This window comes from Stegastes partitus, unplaced genomic scaffold (genome assembly GCF_000690725.1).
Source record: "Stegastes partitus isolate 25-593 unplaced genomic scaffold, Stegastes_partitus-1.0.2 Scaffold471, whole genome shotgun sequence".
NCBI classification, from domain to species: domain Eukaryota; kingdom Metazoa; phylum Chordata; class Actinopteri; family Pomacentridae; genus Stegastes; species Stegastes partitus.
This window is the reverse complement of record NW_007578202.1, coordinates 278704-300352: the sequence shown is the minus strand read 5'-3', so window position 1 is coordinate 300352 and position 21649 is coordinate 278704.

Sequence of the window (21649 nt, the reverse complement as noted above, 5' to 3'; positions counted from 1 at the left end):
ACTTCTTCCAAATCAATATGCTATTTGAAAGGTATTAGTTTCAATTAGTGGAGCTAAATGAATCCTGAGAGGCAATTCCTACTTCCTGCTGACAGAGCTCTCTGTCAGTTCTTGCTGAAATTGTATATCAGCCTTTAAAAAGCCTTATTTTTTGACTTCTAGAAGTTATTGTGAGACTTGGTAATACAGAACTAAAACATATATTAGATACATTTCCATCAGCTGCCATGCAGCTGCCCAAGGCAGAATCATAAAGAGATGAATTTCCATCTTCTTCAAGGACAACGGACACATCACAGAAGCAGGATGTTACCAGATATGTCACTGTACGTTACATTTTGAGATAAAGTGAGATTAATTACCACTTGCTGTCAAGGCTAAACCAATCCAGAACCTGAAGTTACTCAATGACTTCCACAAGTGCATAAACATGTCAAGCTTCTCCTGACTGTTAGTTATGGGACAGACTGTAAAAGCCAACTGTCCTGTTTTACTCTTTATTTCAGTGGTTTTCAAAGTGGGGCTCGGGAACCCTGAGTGGGGTTGTGAAACACAGAGGTTGTATTTTGATATGACTTCCAATAAAAATGAAAATAAATCTATAAATAGCAGATTTTAACAATAATTGTTACAAAAAAAATAGTTGTTGAATTTTGAACAAAACTATGCAAGCAAAGTTACACACTGAATGCACTGCTATGCTCCAAGCATAGTGCCCACTCATCTCATTAGGTTGGTTTCACATTGAAATTAAAGTAGAAATTCCAAAAAATATGAGTTTGCACTTGCCTGCAACAGTGTAGGAGTTTGCAAACATACACATGGATATTAGCTGTGAGTCTGCTGCACCTGCATTCTGTATGTTTGCTCAGTATTACATGATATCAAGCATATAAACAGCACGCCGCATCATGTGTCATTTTGATTCTTTTTAAGATTTCCAAGTATGACGCACAAGATGGTTAAGGCTGGGTTAAAGGGGTTATTCATTGCGACTACATGACATGCAATTAAACGCCCAAGGCAAAAAATGCTCTCCGGTACCACGGGAAGTCACTTGGTGTGTTACTGGAACACGCGTTTTCATGATACCAGGCTGAAATAGTGATCACTTTGACAGCGAGCCATATGTCACGGGGTCGGGTGTCGAAAAGTTGGGGAGCTTCTGCTTCATTTGATTATAAACACAAAATCAGCAAACAATACAAAAAAAAAAACACATCACTGACATTTTTCAGAATTCATATGTAGGCCTGCAGCTTGTTACTGTACTGTGGCTCAACTCTCGGAGGCAAAATCATGCATCTACTCAGCTGTAAAACTTGGTGCGGTCGGGGGATAAGAGAATTCACAGTCCTTGAAAGCTGCACAGCAAGACCGACCGCAAAACAATCCAGTGGAAGGACTGACGTTGACACGAGTTCATCGCCGAGAACACCACCTTCTGATCTTGCACACATTCGCAGACAGTGCAGTGAAAAACAGCAATCAGAGGGGGTAGCCACAGCGGTGCCGTCCTCCTCAGAGGGCTCACTTCTTGGTCACCGTTTTTTTGGTACGGCTGTGCAAACAAATTGCGATTCATACAAGTGAGGGCTCTGGGCAGCAGGTGCTACTGTTGCAACTTCGTCGCACGCCAGACAGCTAACTCTCTCCACAGGCCATTCCCGCCAGAACGCCTCTGCAATGAGGGGGTAATTGGACTGATCACACTCTGTTTACCCATTATGCTGCTAAAATGAAGTGGGTTGTTCCCAAACACACTGTGACAGGCCGGGGAGGGAGGACGAGCCTCTTCCATCAATGGCACATCTTTTAATCTACTAACCTTGGGCCGGGTGTATTGTGCGGATTTGCTGTTTGCCTCTTTTGTGCACGTTCACGTGTGTGTATGAGAGACAGAAAGAAAGAAAGAAAGAAAAAAAGGAAGAGACGAGCATTTGTGTTTATGAAGGAGTATCTGGGTGGAGAGTTTTAATGTGTCTCTCTGTGTGTGTGCGTCTGTGCCCCACATCCTGTGTGTGCTTAAACTATGACAAGGAATATTGCATATCTTCCTGGGTGGAGAACATCTCAGATTCTGCATAAATCTGCGCTGGAGTGAAAGAGAATAAGATAAAAAGAGAGATGAGAGGACGGCACTGAAAAACTGTGTACATCGGTGTAGCTCATTCAATTTTATGTGCACTCCTCCCCAGTGTAGATCATTAGCAAGATTATCAGATGTAATCATCTCATTTCTGTTGGTGCATAACTCAGACAGTCCCTGCAAACACTACCAATCCTCTCTCCTGTTTCCACTGAAGACAGGAGGGGGGGAACTCTAAAGCTTTCAGGACAAAATCCCATTTGTGCATCCGCTGTCTGCATCCCAAGCTTGTTAGTTCCAACACTTCAGTGATCCCGGTGGAGCGGACGCACAGGCAGTAGCAGGAACCATAATGGCCATCACCCAGACAGCTTACACTCGCATGCAGGAGATGAACAGCAAGGTGCACTCCCCACTCGGCTATACCCATGCCATTAAAAAGAGAAACTTTCTTTTATTGCAGATGGCAAAACACTTATTTTGTACCTCCTTCATCGTCTAGATGAAAGAAAGGCATTTTAAAATCACAGTGGGAGTAGTAGTTTAGGACAGTTTGCCACTGCAATAAACTGGCCCTGTCACAGAAAATACAACTCTCCTCATTGGCGAATCGCTGTATTACTATTATCGCTTTGATGTCTTTGTTCTTGAGCCTTTTCCTGTACATGACGAACACAGGGACAAGCCTGTCAGGATATCAGTGCAAATTTACTTGATCTCCCAAAACTGTGGCTCATCTTTCAAACATAGCTGTAATGTTTCAGTTTGCAGAAGCTGTCTTAGATGTTCTGGGCCAATTATACTTTTTTTTTTTGCTTCTTCATCCATATTCATTAATATAATTCATTATCAAAGGGGCATTTCCAGTTGACAGCAGCTTCGATTGTCATTGTTTGGCCACGCTGTCTATCTGTGATGATAACGTTGTGTACGAGAACGAGCACAGTGAAGTTGGGGCAAAAAAAGCACAAGCAATCAGATGATCATGGTTGTAAGCCAACAGTTGCATTATCTATATCATTTTTTTAAAGGTAGACCAATGCAATTTACACACAACAAATTTGACAACAGAAAATGCCTTTAGAGGGAAATGTGATGGCGCTGAAATTCCATTTTCCAATAACCTAATGAGAAAACGATATAAATAAATGTATCTACAAAATTGCAACATATTGATGCTCAGTGTGTGAGTACAAATGTTAACTAGCAAGATGTTTTATTTGTTCTCGCTAGAAAACAGTCACCGCCTTTGCAACAGAACATTAGCAGTTAACGTACTGAATGTATTTCATGATTATTTTTTCACAGTGTGAAGATGAGCAGAAGATTGTGGTTTTGTGATGTGCCGCATTAATGAATTAAAAACCACAGTCTTACCTAACCAAAGTGCTTTTGTTGCCAAGGTCTTCGGTGACAAAGCTTTGTGTGTCCACCATCAACCCTGACCTCCTCATTGTGACTTCAATGCTGCGTACTGCCCCAGAAAAAGGCATTAACAGAGAACAAAATTCAGCAAGTGTTATCCAAAAAAACACGCAACTGGCAAAACACATTATTACCAATTATACATGACTTCTAGAAAACAGCGTTGCTCATTGTACATGAAAAACATTCGGTCTTACAGTGGCGAGTTTGGAGAATAATTTCACGTTTCCTCATTGTTTTCCCCTACAATTAAGTTTGGAGGTTTATCTAACACACCGTTATCTGACTACTCTTTTTTTTTTTTGTCCTCTTTTCATTGCATTGCCAGATCTCAGCTATGATATCACTAAGTATAATGTTATTATCACCATTAGGATTAATGAGAAAAACTACAAAAATTAGATCCCCCTTGTAAAACAAGATAATGATCTTTTAACAAGGGGTGCCTCCATGGATAGCGTTGTCATTTTTCTCTATTACAGTTTCTGTACAGTACTCACTCTGCATATTTCCTCAACGTAACTTCTATTAAAAGTTGAGCGAAATTCCAGCTTGAAACTGAAGTGCCAAGCCGGGATTGTGTGCGTCTGTGTGTCTGTCAGCGATGCGTCGGACTGACAACCTTCAACACTTAGTATGATTAAGCTGCAAGAGAAAATCAATGAATGAATTATTTCCTCTGCTAAACCAATTTGGAGGAGATTTGTACGTGGCTCCTAGTAATGTTTATGAATTGTTTTTGCTCGAGTATGTCACTACACTCTGCCCGGCAATTATGACCAGCAAATATAATCACACAATTATAAAGCTGGTCTGTTCGTTCTTAATGAACATGTTTGTTTATTGCCACTGGAGAGCGAACGCCATCTGTTATGAAACCCGGATTCTTTGACCCACTTTAAAAAAACACCTGATCTGTATGTAAAAGGAAAATGGCAACAATTTGACTTACATTAATGGAACAGCAGATAGATAGATAGATAGATAGATAGATAGATGGATAGATGGATAGATGGATAGATAGATAGATAGATGGATAGATGGATAGATGGATAGATAGATGGATAGATGGATAGATGGATAGATGGATAGATAGATAGATAGATAGATAGATAGATGGATAGATGGATAGATAGATAGATAGATGGATAGATGGATAGATGGATAGATGGATAGATAGATAGATAGATAGATAGATCTTTAATTATATACCTACCTACCCACACACACAGTACATATACTTATTTATAAAGGAGCCCTCCACACACACAGTGACAGCCACATTATGCATAATTGCATTACAGTAAGTCGTGAAGAGGCAAATTAAGAACAAACTACTGAGAAGAAACTTTTCTCTTCTGCTGCAGTTCAGTTTTTTTTTCTATCTGAGAGTGCGTTCTGCAGTATACAGTGAGGTTGAAGCTCATTTAATTTGCCTATATTTCTAATTTCTCTGTTAAGGTTACGGCAGGACATCATCATACGGACACAAACTTGATTTTGTGATTTCTGGCTTTAGGACATCATTAGGTTAACAAATAAGAATGTCAGGCCATACTGTGGGTGTAATATATGCCTGCATAGATTTCAAATCGAGAGCTATTCTTATTTAAGTTCCAGTGTGATTGGATGGCAAACAAAAACAGGAATATTAGATTAGAAAAGTGCTAAAAACCAGCTTGACACCGAGTTCATCCGAATCCCTTCTCTCCCTTGTTAGCATTAGTATGATGTTGGGGCAGATTTATAGAGGTATAACATGGCAAATTAAAAGGACCCGCTACGTGTTTGGACTGAGAACTGATATGAAAAAAAAAAAAATAGAACGTCCTTCCCATCTTCCCTTCTTCAGTATCATAAACAAGTAATGGTTGTATCAGTTTACTGTCCTGTTATATTTTATGCTGACAAGTGAGAAGCCAAAGGAAAAAAAAAAAAAAAAACGTCTTCCCCATTATAGATTTTGTCCCACATTTACACACCAGCTTTGTGGGCTAAGTTGGACTTTTAGCGGGTTTCCTTTAGGCTTTCCTCACAGACTGAAAGAAAAGTCAATACTGCTTAAAACCCTCAGCAACTTTTCTGAGATTTTTTAAATGAGCACTTTAGAACTCGACCAAAGGTGATGCATTCGCTGCTCCCTTATTTTTGGGGGGTTTATTGGCTGGCAATTGCTTACCACCCAACAGCCCTTTTTCCTCCCACCACACATACACAAAGCACACACACACACACATTTCTCCTTTTTGTCTCCCCGTCTTTCTCGGTCTCTCCGTCTTCCTTTCAAGTACATTCCCACCCCCCTACCCAACCCCGTCCTCTCTCTGTCTATGTGTCTCCACTTGCACTTCCTCGCCTCTTTCCCATCTCACCCCTTTTGAAGTCTGAGACGGCTCGAAATCCAGCATGGTTCTTTTTGGACAGCCAAGGGGAAATGGCTCAGAAAGAAGGGCTCAAGTTCGATTACAGCTGTTAATCAAAAATCTAGACTGCCCAGCATGGCGTGATGTGAGAAATGATTTTGGTTTCGATCTGTCAGAGCCACTATACATGCACGGACCTATATGAAGATATATTGTGCATCTCGCGTACACACACACACACAAAAAAAAACGAACACCGGCTAGGGCTTTGCAAAAACACACAAGCGTGAAGATATGCAAGAGAGGACAAATGAAAATGAAAACAGAACAAATACACTCACAAATATCCATGCTCAAGCTACTGTATCTTCTGTGGCTCAGTGCAACTCATTCCCCGCGCAGATAAAATACAATTCTGCAAACCCCGGATTACGCTCTGCTCATGTTATTGAACATTCACTCACACTCGGTGTTAAAGCCACCGTGTGTATATTTTTATGTGATAACAACGCTTTCAAATCTTTCTAATGGCATGTTTTTCTTTCTTGATGAATGACACAATCCTGGTAGCAGCATGCAGTCTTATTACTATCCATCCACCCATTAGCTAAACCCACTTGATCCTGTGGGCTATTGTGGGGGGCTCAAGTCTATCCCAGCTGATATCGGGCGAGAGGCGGGGTACACCCTGCACGGATCGCCAGTCCATCGCAGTGCTTAACACAAAGAGACAATTCTCACATTCACACCTACCGTCAATTTAGAATCACCAGATAATCTAGCATGCATGTCTTTGAACTGTGTGAGGAAACTGGAGAAAAACCCACGCAGGCACAGGAAGGCCAAAACACAACACCCTCACCTCTTTTGAACGCATCGGGACTCCCTTTGAATCCACAACCTTGTGTCGTGAGGGAAAAAGTGCAAACCACTGCTCTGATAATCATTATAACAACAACTGCTGTGGTAATTATGTGTATCATTATTTTGTATTATTATTTTTTCTACCACCGCATGAAAATTTAAAGTGGGAAATTTCCTAATCCTACAAACGGTGGGTTAAATAATAATTTTCTTATTTTTGAAGTTTTATCCCTCATTCCAATTTGCAGTAATTATAACTGTCATTTAAAGGGAAAAAAAATCTCATTTGAAAAGCAATTAACAGCAAAAATAATGAAAAAAAAATGGCAAAAGTAGTTCAATCATTCACTGCTTCACTTTCTTCTCTCAGCACAGCTCTGTTAAAAAAAAATACTTTTAAATAACTCCAAATTAATTTAATAAACCTAAAATAGAAAACAAGACATTGGTTTCACAAGCAGCTAGCCTACAATAGGTAGGAGGTGTTTACTGACAGTCCCAATAAGTGCTGGCAGTTTCTAGCTCCGGCAAACACAAAGACAAATTATATTCACTCACACTATGCCACTAAAAAGAAGTCTTAAGCATTAAGAAACATAGACAGACAAACCCCCAGGTTAGCCAAATTGCAAAATTATCGCCCAGTCTGTTGTAAACATCCACCACAGTTCACTGACAATCTGATCCAACTTTGACCTAAAGTACTATATTTGCTACTGCTTCTGCTATGCAAAAAGTTTAACAAACTTCCAATAAAGATTGAAGACGGCCTTTGAAGTCGTTACTAGAAGCAACTGTGGAGCTGTGAAAGCAGCATCAGCCAGCAAATTCAAGTGGAATGTGCATTTGCAGAAGGGAATTCATTGTGACTGCTGCAAGCTGCCGCCGCCGCCACTGCTGTGCATTCAAAAGTGTATTTCTAGCTGTAAGGACACGGAAGTAGGAGACTGTGAAAATGAAGGTTTATTTTTTACTTTAACATGTATTTTTTAAATACATCTTAGAAGAAATATCACAAGTGAAATAAGCAGTCAATGTCATGGCTGAGCATTTCCACCTTAAAACTGCAGGGTCTCAGAAACACAGATTTACACGGCAAAGGGTTCATATGTGACAAACCTGAGGAAGCTATTTTGTCCACTTGCAGAGGTGGAGTTTTCTGTATCGTTATTCTTCAAAATTAGTTTCTGGTTCAAACTCGTACAGCTGAATTACTCCAGTTGTACAACTTGCTTTTGTGTTGCATACATTAGTTCCATAGTGCTTGAACAGAATGTAGGTGAGCTGGTGTGCTTGAGCTGTGGAAAATAGTGGAGTGCAGAGAGAGGCAGGGACCTAATAGATCTGCATGCAATAGTTTAGAGTGACATCTAAGGTCGACTACAAACTGTGTGATTTTAACAATCTTGTAAGTTCACAGCTAGCTACACTGTATGACATGATTCTAATAAACTTTGACCATGACATAAAGTTTGCAGTGTGCAGATTGCGCAATGAAAACACAAGCTGAATCGCAGCCTACGATGTACGTGAGTCGACGTGAATGCAGAAGAATAAAAGCGTGCGCCATCCATCCACAAAAAAGAAACAAGCAAAGCATGAACAGAGCCCCCACCTTTGTGGCATTTATGTGTTTGGAGAGAAATCCCCCAAAAAAGGACAAGGAGGGTAATATGGACGTGGTCATGGCTCGGAAAGAGAGACCAACTTGGGATGCCAATTTTGTAGAAGGAGCTAGTGTCACGCTGATCAGTACATCATTTCATACTGCATTTCTGTTGGTTAGTTAGTTGACATAGGTTGCAGCAGCAGTCACACTGTAAGATGATCACCCCAAATTTCTGACAATGTCAGAATTTTATCGCAGGTTGTCCTTGACTCTGTCTTGCAATACGACGTAGGACCACCAATTTAGAGGCAAGACGAAAATCACACAGTGTGTAGCGGACTTAAGACATTTAAGGCATTAAGGGGCTATTTTAATGAAGAAAAAAAACCTCTAAATATGTAACTCTGAAGCACAAAGATGAGTTTTAGGGGTTATATGAGCGATCAAAGAGGGACTTTAATTTAAGCAATAAAAACAACTAAGGCACAAATGTGATTATCTTAAACAATAAAACTGTATAATCTGACCTCCAGTGTTGAAAGCAAAAGCTAATAAAGTCATCAGCCACCATCATTTTATTGGCCCCTCACCAGCATGTGTGCGATGTGTCATTACTTCAGCACCAAGCAGACACACTGAGATCAATAACGCACCAATATGTAAAAACGACATAATTAGTTTCCAGGCTGCAAACATTTAAATACAATTACTAATGACCTTCGAACTGAAAAGCAAAAATAATATTCTTTTGGGATTGTTACCTCATGAGACATGAACACTGATAATTTAAAGTGCCAGCCTTCATCCACCAGCCACCACCTTTACTTGTTGCATCTGCATCATTATCTTTTCCTGCACATAGGCACTGTTGCATTTTTTTTATCATTATTATTATTTATTTACTTTTCAATTGGAAAACCAAGCTGTCACATTTGCAGGCTCCGCTGTAAATCTCACAATAAAATCATGCAGATAGAGAAAGTGAGGAGGTTGTATTAACTTTCTCAGTTCTCACAGTACTTCTCTGAGTGCTAATGCATACTGTTGCCTACCTAGGAGACCAGACCAGAACAGAGCAGGCAGCTAATTATAAAGCCAGGGTCAATCCAGGCTGAAATGTGGAGACAAATGAAATGGGAGAAGGATGAGAGAGCCTGGAGGACTGCGCTAGACACCAGACTCACACAAAAATCAGTGAAAACAATTTGATTTTAATAGTATTGCAGCTACGGTATGAGAGAAGGTTCATGCTGAACTGATGTACCTGTACAAATGTATGTATAGCCAATCAGCATTTTCTGAGTTATACGGCCTGGTTTAAGTATGTGGATGGTCCTGTCCGGATGCATTTGTCTGCATATGGGGCTGTTAAATTTTGCAAAAGGCTGCATAGCTACAATTAAAGGAAATCTTAATGCTGCAGCATACAAGGACATTTTACACAACAGTAGGCCTGGCAGCACTTTACGACAAGTCCTTTCCTTTTTCAACTTGTCAATGCCACAGAGCGAAAGCAAGGAATCTGTCTTCAGAGGCCCATATTGCGCCTTGATCTCAACCCCATCCACCACCTTTGGGGTGAATTGGATTGTCGACTGCTATCAGGATTTATCACCCAACATCTGTACCCAACCTCACTCATGCTCCTGTGGATTAAATATGAACAAATCCCTGCAGCCACGGTCCAATATCTGACAGAAAAGCCTTCCCAGAGAGGTTGAGGCTGTGATTGCGGCATGTTAATTGTTTCCAGAATGAATAAAAATTACCTGTAAGTGAGTTTTATGTTCTGAGGTTAATTTGTTTGCTATTTATGTCTGGAGAAATGTAACTGCTGCCTGGATTGTGCTCACTGGCAGCGTTTCATCAGTTACAGAAATGGCAGAAGCAGGGAGGGGAATCAGAGCGGATGGCAAACACAGGATGGCGACAGTACATACATCGAGGTATATAGGGTATATGTTAAAACAAAGTAGTTCAAGTCACTGTTCTCTTTTAAGCAAGACCACAATCTTTCCCTGTCTTCAACTAGAGAGAGAGAAAGAGAGAGAGAGAAAGAAAAAAAAGTTTAATCACGCTTCACTTGTTATGGGCAGCTGTTATTGTGCAACATACTGAAGGCAAACAAGTGAAAAGTTCAGAAAGTTCAGTGAACATTTAGCAGAACATTTTGCAACTTGGCAGATGCATTCATTACCAGCAGTTATAATAATAATTATAGATTGTTGCAACTTGATAGAATATAAAGAGCTACCATAGTCACTATTGAAATAAAATGTTTTTGTCTGAGGCTTCTATTGTACACTTCTTGCCTCTATTCAGTCCCACTTCTAGGAATGTAAGATGGCTCGAATAAATCTGTTAATTCAAATTCAGCTTCAAATGCAAGTTAAGAGCTGATTTGAGATTCATTTAAACTGGATAATAAATTACAAGTAATGGTGCGTCGCTGTCTTTGTTCACTTGTAAAGTCGGATAATGTGTAGCTGGTGGTGTTTCGGTAAATTTATTGCTTGGATCATATCAATGGAAAGAAACAGCAACTGCACGGTCTCGATATGAATGCAACTTGTTTTGTTTACCAAAATTATTTGTTAATATTCTTCATGTGTTCACAGCTCGGAGTGGAAGCTCTGGCATCGTGACACTCCCCAGTTCTATACTTGTGTTTAGCATTCAAGGGCAGCTTCCTACTGTATGATAGTGATAAACTTTTAACTTTACAACATGATGAGTACCACCTGAACGCACCACCAGTTTTGTTTCTGCGAGGTTAGAGCGTCTCATTTGGGGAGGAGTCGCAGGTTCAGGCTAGCCTTCAGGCCCCTCTGAAGGACACGGCTTTGTGGGCCGTGTCCTTCAGCAGATGCAAGACCCTGATTTGGGATGCAGCGAGAGACTTTGTGCTGTAGCCGTGCAGCTTAAGTCAATACAAAGCTGAAGAAAATATATCTCAGAGCATTTTGTAACTACTGACACGAAACCAATCCAAAGCATCTCATAAAGTTACGCTAATTATTCTCTCTCTCAATCAAGAGTAGAAAACGCAGGAGCGCTCTCATCAGAAGTCCACGCTGCGCTCTCGACATACAACACAGAGCCTGTTAGTCTTTGACCGAGGCTTAAACATTTCTTTTATGCGACACATTTCCAGCATAATGACTTAAGTAATCTGTCTGACTTAAGTTGATTTACCTTTAATTTGTAAAACTGACAAGCGACTCTAATGGACCGAACGTGTCAAATTGCATATAATTAATACTAATGATGCAAGTGCGTTTTCTTCGTTTGATGAATATTCAAGTGACAAATCTAACTGTATTTCAGTTGCTTTGTGGCACGAAAGACTTTAATTAGTTGTTTTCATTAATATGCATCATAGTAACTTCGGTATTCATGAACTGTAAAAAAGCACTGGTAATATCTCAGAATTAAAAAGTTATGATCCAAAAAACCATGAATCACATTGTACTTTTCGCAGTTTTCGAAGTTGAAGCTGTTCTAATTGCTATATTTATAAAAACAATGAATTGGATTACAGTTTTTAGTGAGAAATGTATTGCTTATAGTGACAAACGGACAATTCTTCAATTTCACTCAGATCTACAGAGCATTTTTATCATCCTATAACTTATTGTTTCAGTTGTCTTTGGCTCATTCTCTCTTAGATTTAGGATGCTTTCTGTGAAAAAGCTCTAAAACAAAATCCGCTGTACTCTACTCGTCCAAAACATTGTAAGGACAAAGTTAGCTACAAGCTCGTGAGCACAGAGAAGTATTCAGCTGCTAAAAAAGCCTGATGTTTCCCTCAGGAGACACCGGAGGGCAAAACAGAGCAGAGAGAAGAGTGAATATTGAACTTAGATTTGCAAGCGAGCCCAAATACGGCTTAAAGTGAATGCTAATGTTGCTCCATTTATGCTGGCTGAGTAAACAGGCGGCTGTTTGCTAGCACTTTCCCCTATTATGTAATTGTGTTTACAGCTTGTTGCGCTGCTCCCTAGTGGCCAAAATATCAATTAATACAGGTTTATTGTAGCTTTTAGGGCTTAAAAAAAATCAAATACTGACTCTGAATCATCCAACAATTACCCAAGAATGGTTTTGCTCCAAAAACAAAAAGGTTCCAGTCGTGTTTCCACTGGGAAGTTTCATTTTCAGAATGTTCGACTTAAAGACGGGATGAGGAGGTTCTCTACAGATGCTCTTAAAACATTCTCCAGATGTTGCATTGAGAATCTCCTTCCTTTGTTGTCATGCAACAGTGTGGGAACGTTTTATAACACAACGTTCTCAGCATCCCTAAAACATCCTCAGAGTACCGCAGGCAAAATTAAACCATTGTTAAGATGTCAAATTACAGAAAAATTTGAATAAAAGCGCACTCTGTGTTCTGAGGCCCGGACAAGATTTTGAAAACATGTTTTTGAAAGTTGGTTTGAGAACGTTCTTCTTTTGTTATCACAGAACAAAGTCTGCCAGCATCCTCCAAACATCCTCTGATTGTTAAGAATCTTAGTTAAATCTTAACGTTGTAGCGACATTGTTTGAAATAATGAACATTCAAGTTTTCCTTCAAACATTATTAGAACTTGTCTGTAACATCAGCTGCTGTTGTAGGATCATTCCCTGCTTCCCGGGTACAGCGTTTCCACACATGTCCCACCAGAAAACATAACTCATTTTGCTGCTATATAGTGCTGATCCTTGAGTTTGAAGTCAGTCAACTAAGAAGTGAAGCTGACTTCCTGTGCTGCGTTTGGATTTTTGCTGTATGGATCAGCCTATACACAAGTGACATTTCACCACATCCTGCATCAATCTAAAACAATCATATCTATAACACTCTTCGCCTGTCACTTATTTGCCTGAAGCACGAAGGACGATTTCATGAGAAGCCTCTATGCTTGCATGTCCTCAACATGCTATAGCGTGGAATCAAAAGCCTGACTGAAACACTGAGACGAAGAAGAAGAAAAAAAAAAAACCTCATGAATAAATGAAGGATCACTTTTAATTTGGTGTTTTACAAAAGTGCCAACATTGTCATTGCAAACTACTGGAGCAAAAAGAATTGGTGGAGCAAAGCTTTTCAGGCTGAGAGTACAAACATAGTATAAGAGTCTGGTGGGCATTCATAATTTCCAAAGTTTAAACTGCCTCCTGTAGGGCCAGGGGCTGAGTCTTATCGGGGATGACACGACTTTTACTCTCTGGATCCCCCGACTGCTCGCTGTTGTTAACTCTAATGCTATACTTTTTTTTTTTTCTTTACCCGGTGTTGAGAGGAAAACACACCAGTTATGCTGCACAGTGGTTACAGAGCAAGGATACCGGCATCGAGGGTATATGTTCATACCCATTACACAGTCACTCCTTGTCACAGCAGATCTGATGGGGGTACTGTGATGGAAGTGAGCGATGTGAGAGGGCAACGTTCGGATGCGGTGCCTTCACGCTGCGCCCTCCCTCCCTCGTGGGACGGAGCCTTAAAGCATTCTTCTGAGACTAAATTAAAGGATCTTCATCCTGTGCCCCGTCTCTTCTGCGTTCCTCTCCCTCTCTGTTGGGTGGCTTTCACCACAATGAGATGGAAATGTGACACAGTTAGGTGGGACTCCTGCCTGGGCCTGTACATAGGAGTGGAGGTGTGTGTGACATATTTCCAGCGACTCCGTGCTGCTCCCAGAACAGCTGCTGAGGACTGTTATGACAGCTTTCCACTGAGAGCACAGGAATCCATCTTCTCTCCACGACACTTCTATTCCAGTTCAGTCACTCTCATTTTTCCTTTTTCCACAGTTTTTGCAATGCTGTCATTCAAGCAGCCTAGATTGGGTTTTGGGTAGCTGAGAAAGTGGTGGAAAACACTTTTTTTTTTTTTTTTAAATAACACTTGGCAGGTGTAATTACTCAATTCCAAGAAAGAAAAAAAAACAGCTGCTGAACACTTGCACTGCTTAACGACAGATATTAGAAAGACAACCTTTGATCTCGCATTGTCTCGAACCACCCTTTCATGACACGTTTGACAGCTTTATCAAATCAGAGATAATGCCTGCAGACAAATTTGGGATCAGATGGAGATGAGAAAGGCAAAACAAAACTCCTGTGCTTCCTTGTTTCTTTTCATCCCATGCTATTGTACAGTATTTAATTTGATACGCTGGGTAAAAATACATATTTTGTACTTTCTATGAACTTTGCAGAAAGGTAGAGATGTGTGCAGTTCAGCTCCAACTGGTTCACTGACTAATCTCAAAACGGGCACCTGTTTATCCTGGCTTTGCTGTGCAATACTAGCAGGAAACCAGGAGGAGACATGTTTTCTGAACAGCAGCTTATGCATAAAGCTCTGCTGCAAGACATAAAATGTGAAAATAAAAATTAAAATCCTTAGAAGCAAAAAAAAAAAAAAAAAAAAAACTTGGGAGAAAACAATAGAGGAGGATTCGGTATGTGTTTGCTCCGAGTCATTTGGAGGGCGCAAGGCAAATTTTTATTTCTTTTAATAATCTCTCAGAAACAGATGACGTTCTTGTTCCACTGATATTGTCTTGCTGTGGGTTAAAGGCTGAAATATTCATGGCATGGTGCATATATATGAGTGCAGATGAGTGAGGAGGCAGGGAGCTAAACAGTCAACTCTAGGGCAGTTAGTCAGGCTGCCTCACAGCTAGTGTGGGGAACGAGTGGAGATTTGTTTTTCAGCAGAAGAAACTTGAGTAAGGCGTTCAGCATGGCAACTAACACCGCTATTATGTGCACTGGTCAAATATTAGTCACATTAAGGGGTCTGTCTGTGTGGATTCTCAGGCAGCCAGGTTATAGTAATCCCAAGTGCTTCAGTATAAGGCGACTGGACTTCTCTTTTCGGTCCAAGAGGCCTCTTCAGTTTTTCAGAAGAACCAAAAAAGAAGCACTTAGGATTACATTCAGGAGTATCGAAAGTACACAGGTCCCCAGCGCTGGAAAGGATCCCCAGACAGCCTGAAATTAAAAGCAAGTCTGCTATGTTATCACCGCTGTAAGTAAACTAAAAGTGGAATTTTTTTCCCTCTATCGAAAACAGCGCACATGGTCCCCTCCTGCGGTGAAGTGGAACAAAAGCGGTGACGTTTGAAGCAATCTTGTTGTTAAAAAAAAAGTAAAATCAAACTGCCAAAAGAGCACAGAAGGACAGGAGGAAGAAACAAAACAATCAGGGGGAAACAGCTGGTGACACAACTTGCTAGCAGTGTTTTCATGGTTCAATATTGGTATGTAATATGGATTCAGACGGAATGGGTTTCATGAGTAGCAAATTTAAAGATTCAATCCTGTCGACTTCCCAGGTGTGTCGTTATTCTTCTACAGAATCGGTTTGCAGTTCAAAAATATATGGCTGAATTACTCCGATAGTACAACTTGTCACTGGAGTAGTTTTACAGAGTTTGGGCAGAGTCATAGGTGAGCTGGTGTGCTCCAGCTGCAGCAAAGAGGTGGAGACTTCACAGATCTGCACATTTTTAAGAAAGAAACGCTGTAGAGTTACATCTTAATAAGTTTAAGACAAAAACTGACTATTTTCATGGGAGACAAAAACTTATGGAGATGAGCTTCTAGGGCTTTAATCAATGCCCGGAAAGGGACATTAATATTTATCTTCTGATAAATGAAGCAGCATTGCCATCACTTTCAGAACCGTCACTGTACCTTATATACCTCGATTGCGCCTTTAAGTTTCTAAAGTGACTGCTGGAAGCTAACTAACCATAACTCTGCAAATAACGGAAGACAGTTAAGTCTTATTCAGTCATCTTTTGTTATGAAATACAGTAATACAGTAAAACATTTTAGTGTTAGAGCCAGAGTTAAAGTAGGTGGCTTCTGTCTTCAGGGAATATTTAAATACTGGAGAGAAAAAAAAGATATATACTGTTCCCAAACCTCAGAGTAAAGTCTCAACACAACAATCACAGAAACACGTTCTAAGCTACATATGCATGTGTCTGCTCGATGATTCAGTTATTTGTAGTTGCTTTAATGAATGTATAAGAAGGGAGAAGCCTCAGCGGATATGCGCCCAGATTTATGTGCTACTGCACTGGTTATATTCATTGACTGCAATCTATAAATCCCAGTTAAATACAGATGGCAGGAGCCGTGACGGCTGATTGTAGCACAACATATTCTTCCTGTTGTATATTTTCATCGGCTACATAGCGCCGTGCCTATAAATGATTCCGGCCGGGGGATCCGCAGTGGAAATGAACCAGTGAGTGCATGGAAATGCTGGGGCCGTGTACTGAATTCTGCAGGGCTGAGAGCACTCTGTTGCTGTTGGATAAAGAAAGATAAAGGTTACACTGGAGAGCAATTTGTGCTTTCCAGAGAGGCCGAATTAAAACGGGTGACCTTGCAGTCAGGTGAGCATGAGGCAATACTTAGGCAGCTGATTCTAAATACTGCTCGAGCAGGGGCATATCAAACCCAGCCTAAAGCCTTCCTAAGCTCCAAACTCTCAAATCACCACTTCTCAAGCAGCAGACCACAGTGCGTGGCCTCTCCGGCTCCTCTTGGCTTATGTGTATGTATTTCTGCCACTTTGTTCTGAGCCTTTATGCCTCACACCATTAGCGAGCCACCTCTCTCTCCCCGGCTTTCTTTCTCTCCCTCTCCCTCTGTTTCCTGCACACGCCAGCAGGATTTAGATACCCTATGTATTATGGATGGGAAAAATAAACAGAACGCGCCAGCCATTTATATGACACACTTGTGAGATCACAGGACAGGAGCGATTAGAGTGGTCAAATAAAGCTTCAGCGGGATACAGGGGGGAAAAAAGAGAAAAAACGGAGATAGAGCACAACCTATAAATCTGCTTCATTTTGTGTGACGCTTGCCTCCGCATGTCGTCTCGTAGCCAATTACATTAAGCCACCACTCCCACATCTTGCTGGGAGTCTATTAAAGTGGGCCTTAATCTAATAGAGGACTTATGTATGTGTTGTTGTGATAATTATTCCTCTCATTGATGGTGATAGCACCTTCATCAAACGCAGCCTGGCTCCGGAGGACCACCCTGTGCAGGAGTAAATTAAAATAGCTGCATATGCGATGTTGTCACGCACTGCAGCATTATGCTTACAAGAATAATCTTATCCAAGGTTAGGAGGGGGCACTTTACTATTAAATGGTCTTTAACTTTATAGCTTTGGTAACATTTAGGCTAATGATTATGGAGGGCAAATTTCCCACCTTGAAACGCTGTAGGTCAGGTAGAAAAGGTAAAAAAAAACAGAATGGGTCAGGGTTAGAAGTTCATGCTGTATCAGCAGAAATATCTCTAATTACTATCACACGAATTGCTGCTGGTTTTGTCAGAGCAAGAAAATAAACTACTGTATGAATGTTTCTTCCTTTATCTACTCTAGAAGGTACTGCTCCCTGGCTGTTGTAGTTATTTCGTAAACCAGACGTTCGTTTTTCTTTCTCTGTGCTCCTGTTATAGATATAAGGAGGGAGGGATGCAGGTGGAAAAGGGTAATGTCACATACTTCTACACACAATTTCAGAATTAGAAATTATTAATATCATGTTTGAAAGACCATAATGATCAGTTTCTCGCTTGTAAATAGCTTTAAAACGCCTATTTAAATCTACTTTTCTACCAAAAGCTACCAATACATCAAACACATCCACAAAAAATTGTCCAAGTGTTGCAACACCAAGCAGACCGCATGCCTCACGTCAGCTAAAGTCTATTGTTAAAGGTAATTAAATGTCTACATTTCATAGAAATAGTGATGTAGTGAACAAACACAGTTGTTACAGTCACTCACAGTTATTACTCTTTGTTCAAATGACTCTCTTTTGTGTTTTCATATATCAAACCCGCAGCCAGAAATCTGTATGTAATATCTGATAGAAAAAGCAAATTACAAGCTTTGTTCAATCGTGCTTTTATCAATCTCAAAGATTAAGCCTTTTCTTTCTCAGCACGATCTCGAGAAGGTCATCCATACATTTATTTCATCTAGCTACGATTACAGTGACCCATTGTATTTAGGGTTGGGCCAAAAAAAAAAAAAAACATCTGCAGTTGGTGCAAAATGCACTTGCTCGGCTCTGAACAAAGACCATGAAGCACTGCTTTGGCCTTTCTTCACTGGTTACTGGTCTTAGTTTTAGAATTGAATGAAAAACTTTTACTGATCACTTCATGGTTCAGCTCACAGCTACTGCTGAATCACTGTGTTTCTATAAATCAGGGTACAGTTTCAAATCCTTACAATAAGCTCTGCTGGTTGTTCTTGCTTTTAAGGTCAGCTCTGGAGCTCCAGCAATCTGCGACATCTTTTACATCACTTTTCAAAACATCCATCCATCAATCCATTGTCTATACACCGCTTAATCCTCACTAGGGTCGGGGAGGGGCTGGAGTCTATCCCAGCTGACTCAGGGTGAAGGCAGGGGACACCCTGGACAGGTCACCAGTCTATCACAGGGCTACACTTAGAGACAGACAACCAAGCACACTCACATTCACACCTATGAACAATTTAGAATCCCCAATTAACCTCAACATGTTTTTGGATTGCAGGAGGAAGTCAGAGAACCCGGAGAGAACCCACGCTGCACGGGGGGAACATGCAAACTCCACGTAGGAAGATCCCGGCGAACCGGCAACCTTCTAGCTGCGAGGCAACGGTGTCAACCACTGCTCCACCTTGTAGCTGCTTTTCAGAACATGTATTAAAAAACCAACAACTTTTTATTAGTTTTAGTGCACAGTTTAATTTATTTTTGTTTAATATTTAATCTATAATATTATACTGACCTTTAATTTCCTCTAGCCATAAAATATTTTAATTCTGGTCAGACCCTATTAAACGCTTTGTAACTTAAAAAAAAAAAAAAGTTTTGTATAAATAATGTTCATTATTATTATTGTTATGATACAAACGGATCACTGACCACTGCCTAATATTGTGTAGGTCACCCTCGGGCTGCCAAAACAGCTCTGACCTGTCAGGCCATGGACACAGGAGCTCTGCCGTTGCCTGGTATATCTGGCACTGGGATCCTCTGGGTTCCAAGGTTGGATTTTTTTGGATTGGGCTTGTTCCTGTGCATCCCACAGATGCTCAATCAAATTGGGATCTGGGGAATTTGAAGGCTGCATCAATGCCTCGGGCTCTTGGTCGTGTTCCTTGAGCCATTCCTGAACAGTTTTTGCAGTGTGGCAGGTTGCAATGAAGACCTGGTGTTCTGCTTTTGCAACCATGTTTACATGAGCGGTACATGCTAAAGTAAAGCCGCAACATCCCAAGGTTTCCCAGCAGAACATCGCATTGTTGTGACAAGATCAATGTCATTCACCGACAGTCGTGGTTTCATTGTTGTAGCTGATCGGTGGCGTTCCCACTGATGCTGAGTGCTTTTAGTGAAAATGCTTGTTAGATGGTACAAAGGCGGTATGATGCTCTTTAATGAAATGTAGCTAACAATGGTGCCTTTCTATTACTCTTTTTTCTTCTTCTTCTTTTGTTAGTGAATCAATTTAAATCTCCAGTAATGAATGGGAAGCAGCAGCACAAGAAGACTGGCAGCTGCCATCTTGAGTTAACAGAAATGCTTGCGAGTCATAAACATGGAAATGTTTCCCATAATTACCTTTCCTCCCACATGATGCGAACCTGGCATTATGCTGCAGTCAAATCTGATCAAAACATGCTATGTTGTTTTATTTTTTATTTTTATTTTTGTACAGGTTAAAAGTTCCAATAAATAATAACTGGGGGTTTTATTTATTTTTATTTTTTTGTGGGGAAGTTGTTTTCAGGGGCTTTCGTAGGCCTGTTTGACACAAGATACACACAAGATCCTGGTCTCACTCAGATCATTGAAAACTGAAAACAGTGTTCCAAACACAGAATAATGTTTTTGTTTTGCTTTTTTCCTCAAAAATGTACGGCAGTATAATTGTACTTTTTCACCTTACTGCCAAAGCTTAGTTGGAAAGTTTGGCAGGTCAGCTTACTGCTGCCTAAGGTAATCTATTACGCTGTGGCGAGCAGCAGATGTAATAAGAATGCAGCATCTCCGAGTCTCAGCAGTTCATTTGTTGCCGGCGTACTGTACACGTTTCACCCTGCAATATTTTCCAGAAATAATTTGTAGTGACACATCAAGCAAGAACTGCTGGGAAAAAAATAAATAAAAAATTACGCCTCGCACCGCTGCTGAGAAGCACACAAAACCGCCTTTCATATCATGCTCAAAAGTTCATAATATCAAAGGGCACCGGCTGATGATAAGATATCCAGGAAATGTGAAGGCCTGCAGAGAAAATTACACATATCCCAACAGCAATATCTTGCCCAAAATGAAAGTGATAAGTGTGAAACCTAGGTGGAAATAAACCCATGAATATATCAGCGTGTTAGGGTGCAATTTTTCTGATTGTCCGAGTGGATCGGAAGGTCAGGCCTTCGACATTATTGATATATATAGAAAAAGACATGTATGACCTCTGTTTACTAAATATGGCGACAGCGTGAGGGATCAGACGAGCTTAAGACAAACAATAATCAGTATGATGCCGCTGCTGCTGGAAATCCTATCCTGACTGTGAATGTCTGCTGCTGCTCGGTATCTCAGCACACACTTCATCCTGTATCGCAGGCTCTGTTGTCACTTTATTGTTTTTTGGGGAGAAAAAGGAAATTCAACTGCCGCTGCATCCAGGAGTATCAGATCAGGTAGTTTACAAGCATTATGCAGAGAATTTAACACTTTCCTTTTACAACTGTGGTGCTTATTCTTCTCACATCACACAAGGACGGGACAAAAGGGAGTGGAAGTGGGCAAATAGCTTCGTGCCCTCCATTTCTCACTTTCTTACACCCACCAGAAGACGTGGGGGGGGGACGGGGACGATCAGGATCACGGTCCACAATGTTGCGTAAAACTGTTCATTTTGGCAGAGACACTGAACCATTTTTACAAGCACCAACCGCAGTGTTTCCTGTCAGCCGCATGACAAATAACACTCAGGGGTCCTCAAACGCAGCAACTTTCCAAAGTTGGATAAAGATGAATTCAAGTTCTCATTTATGCATAATTCATTATCATTATTCTTTCTATCCTGTCAGTCGGCAATGTGTTTGAGTTCAAGGGCAAAGATGAAATGATAGTACAAAGGGGTTGGATAACTCACAATGGTAAAATGGCATTATATCTCTTCCTTAATGTTTAATCAACGCTGTCACTGAGCCCACACAAGGCTCAGTCAGACTACTCAATTTCAATGAC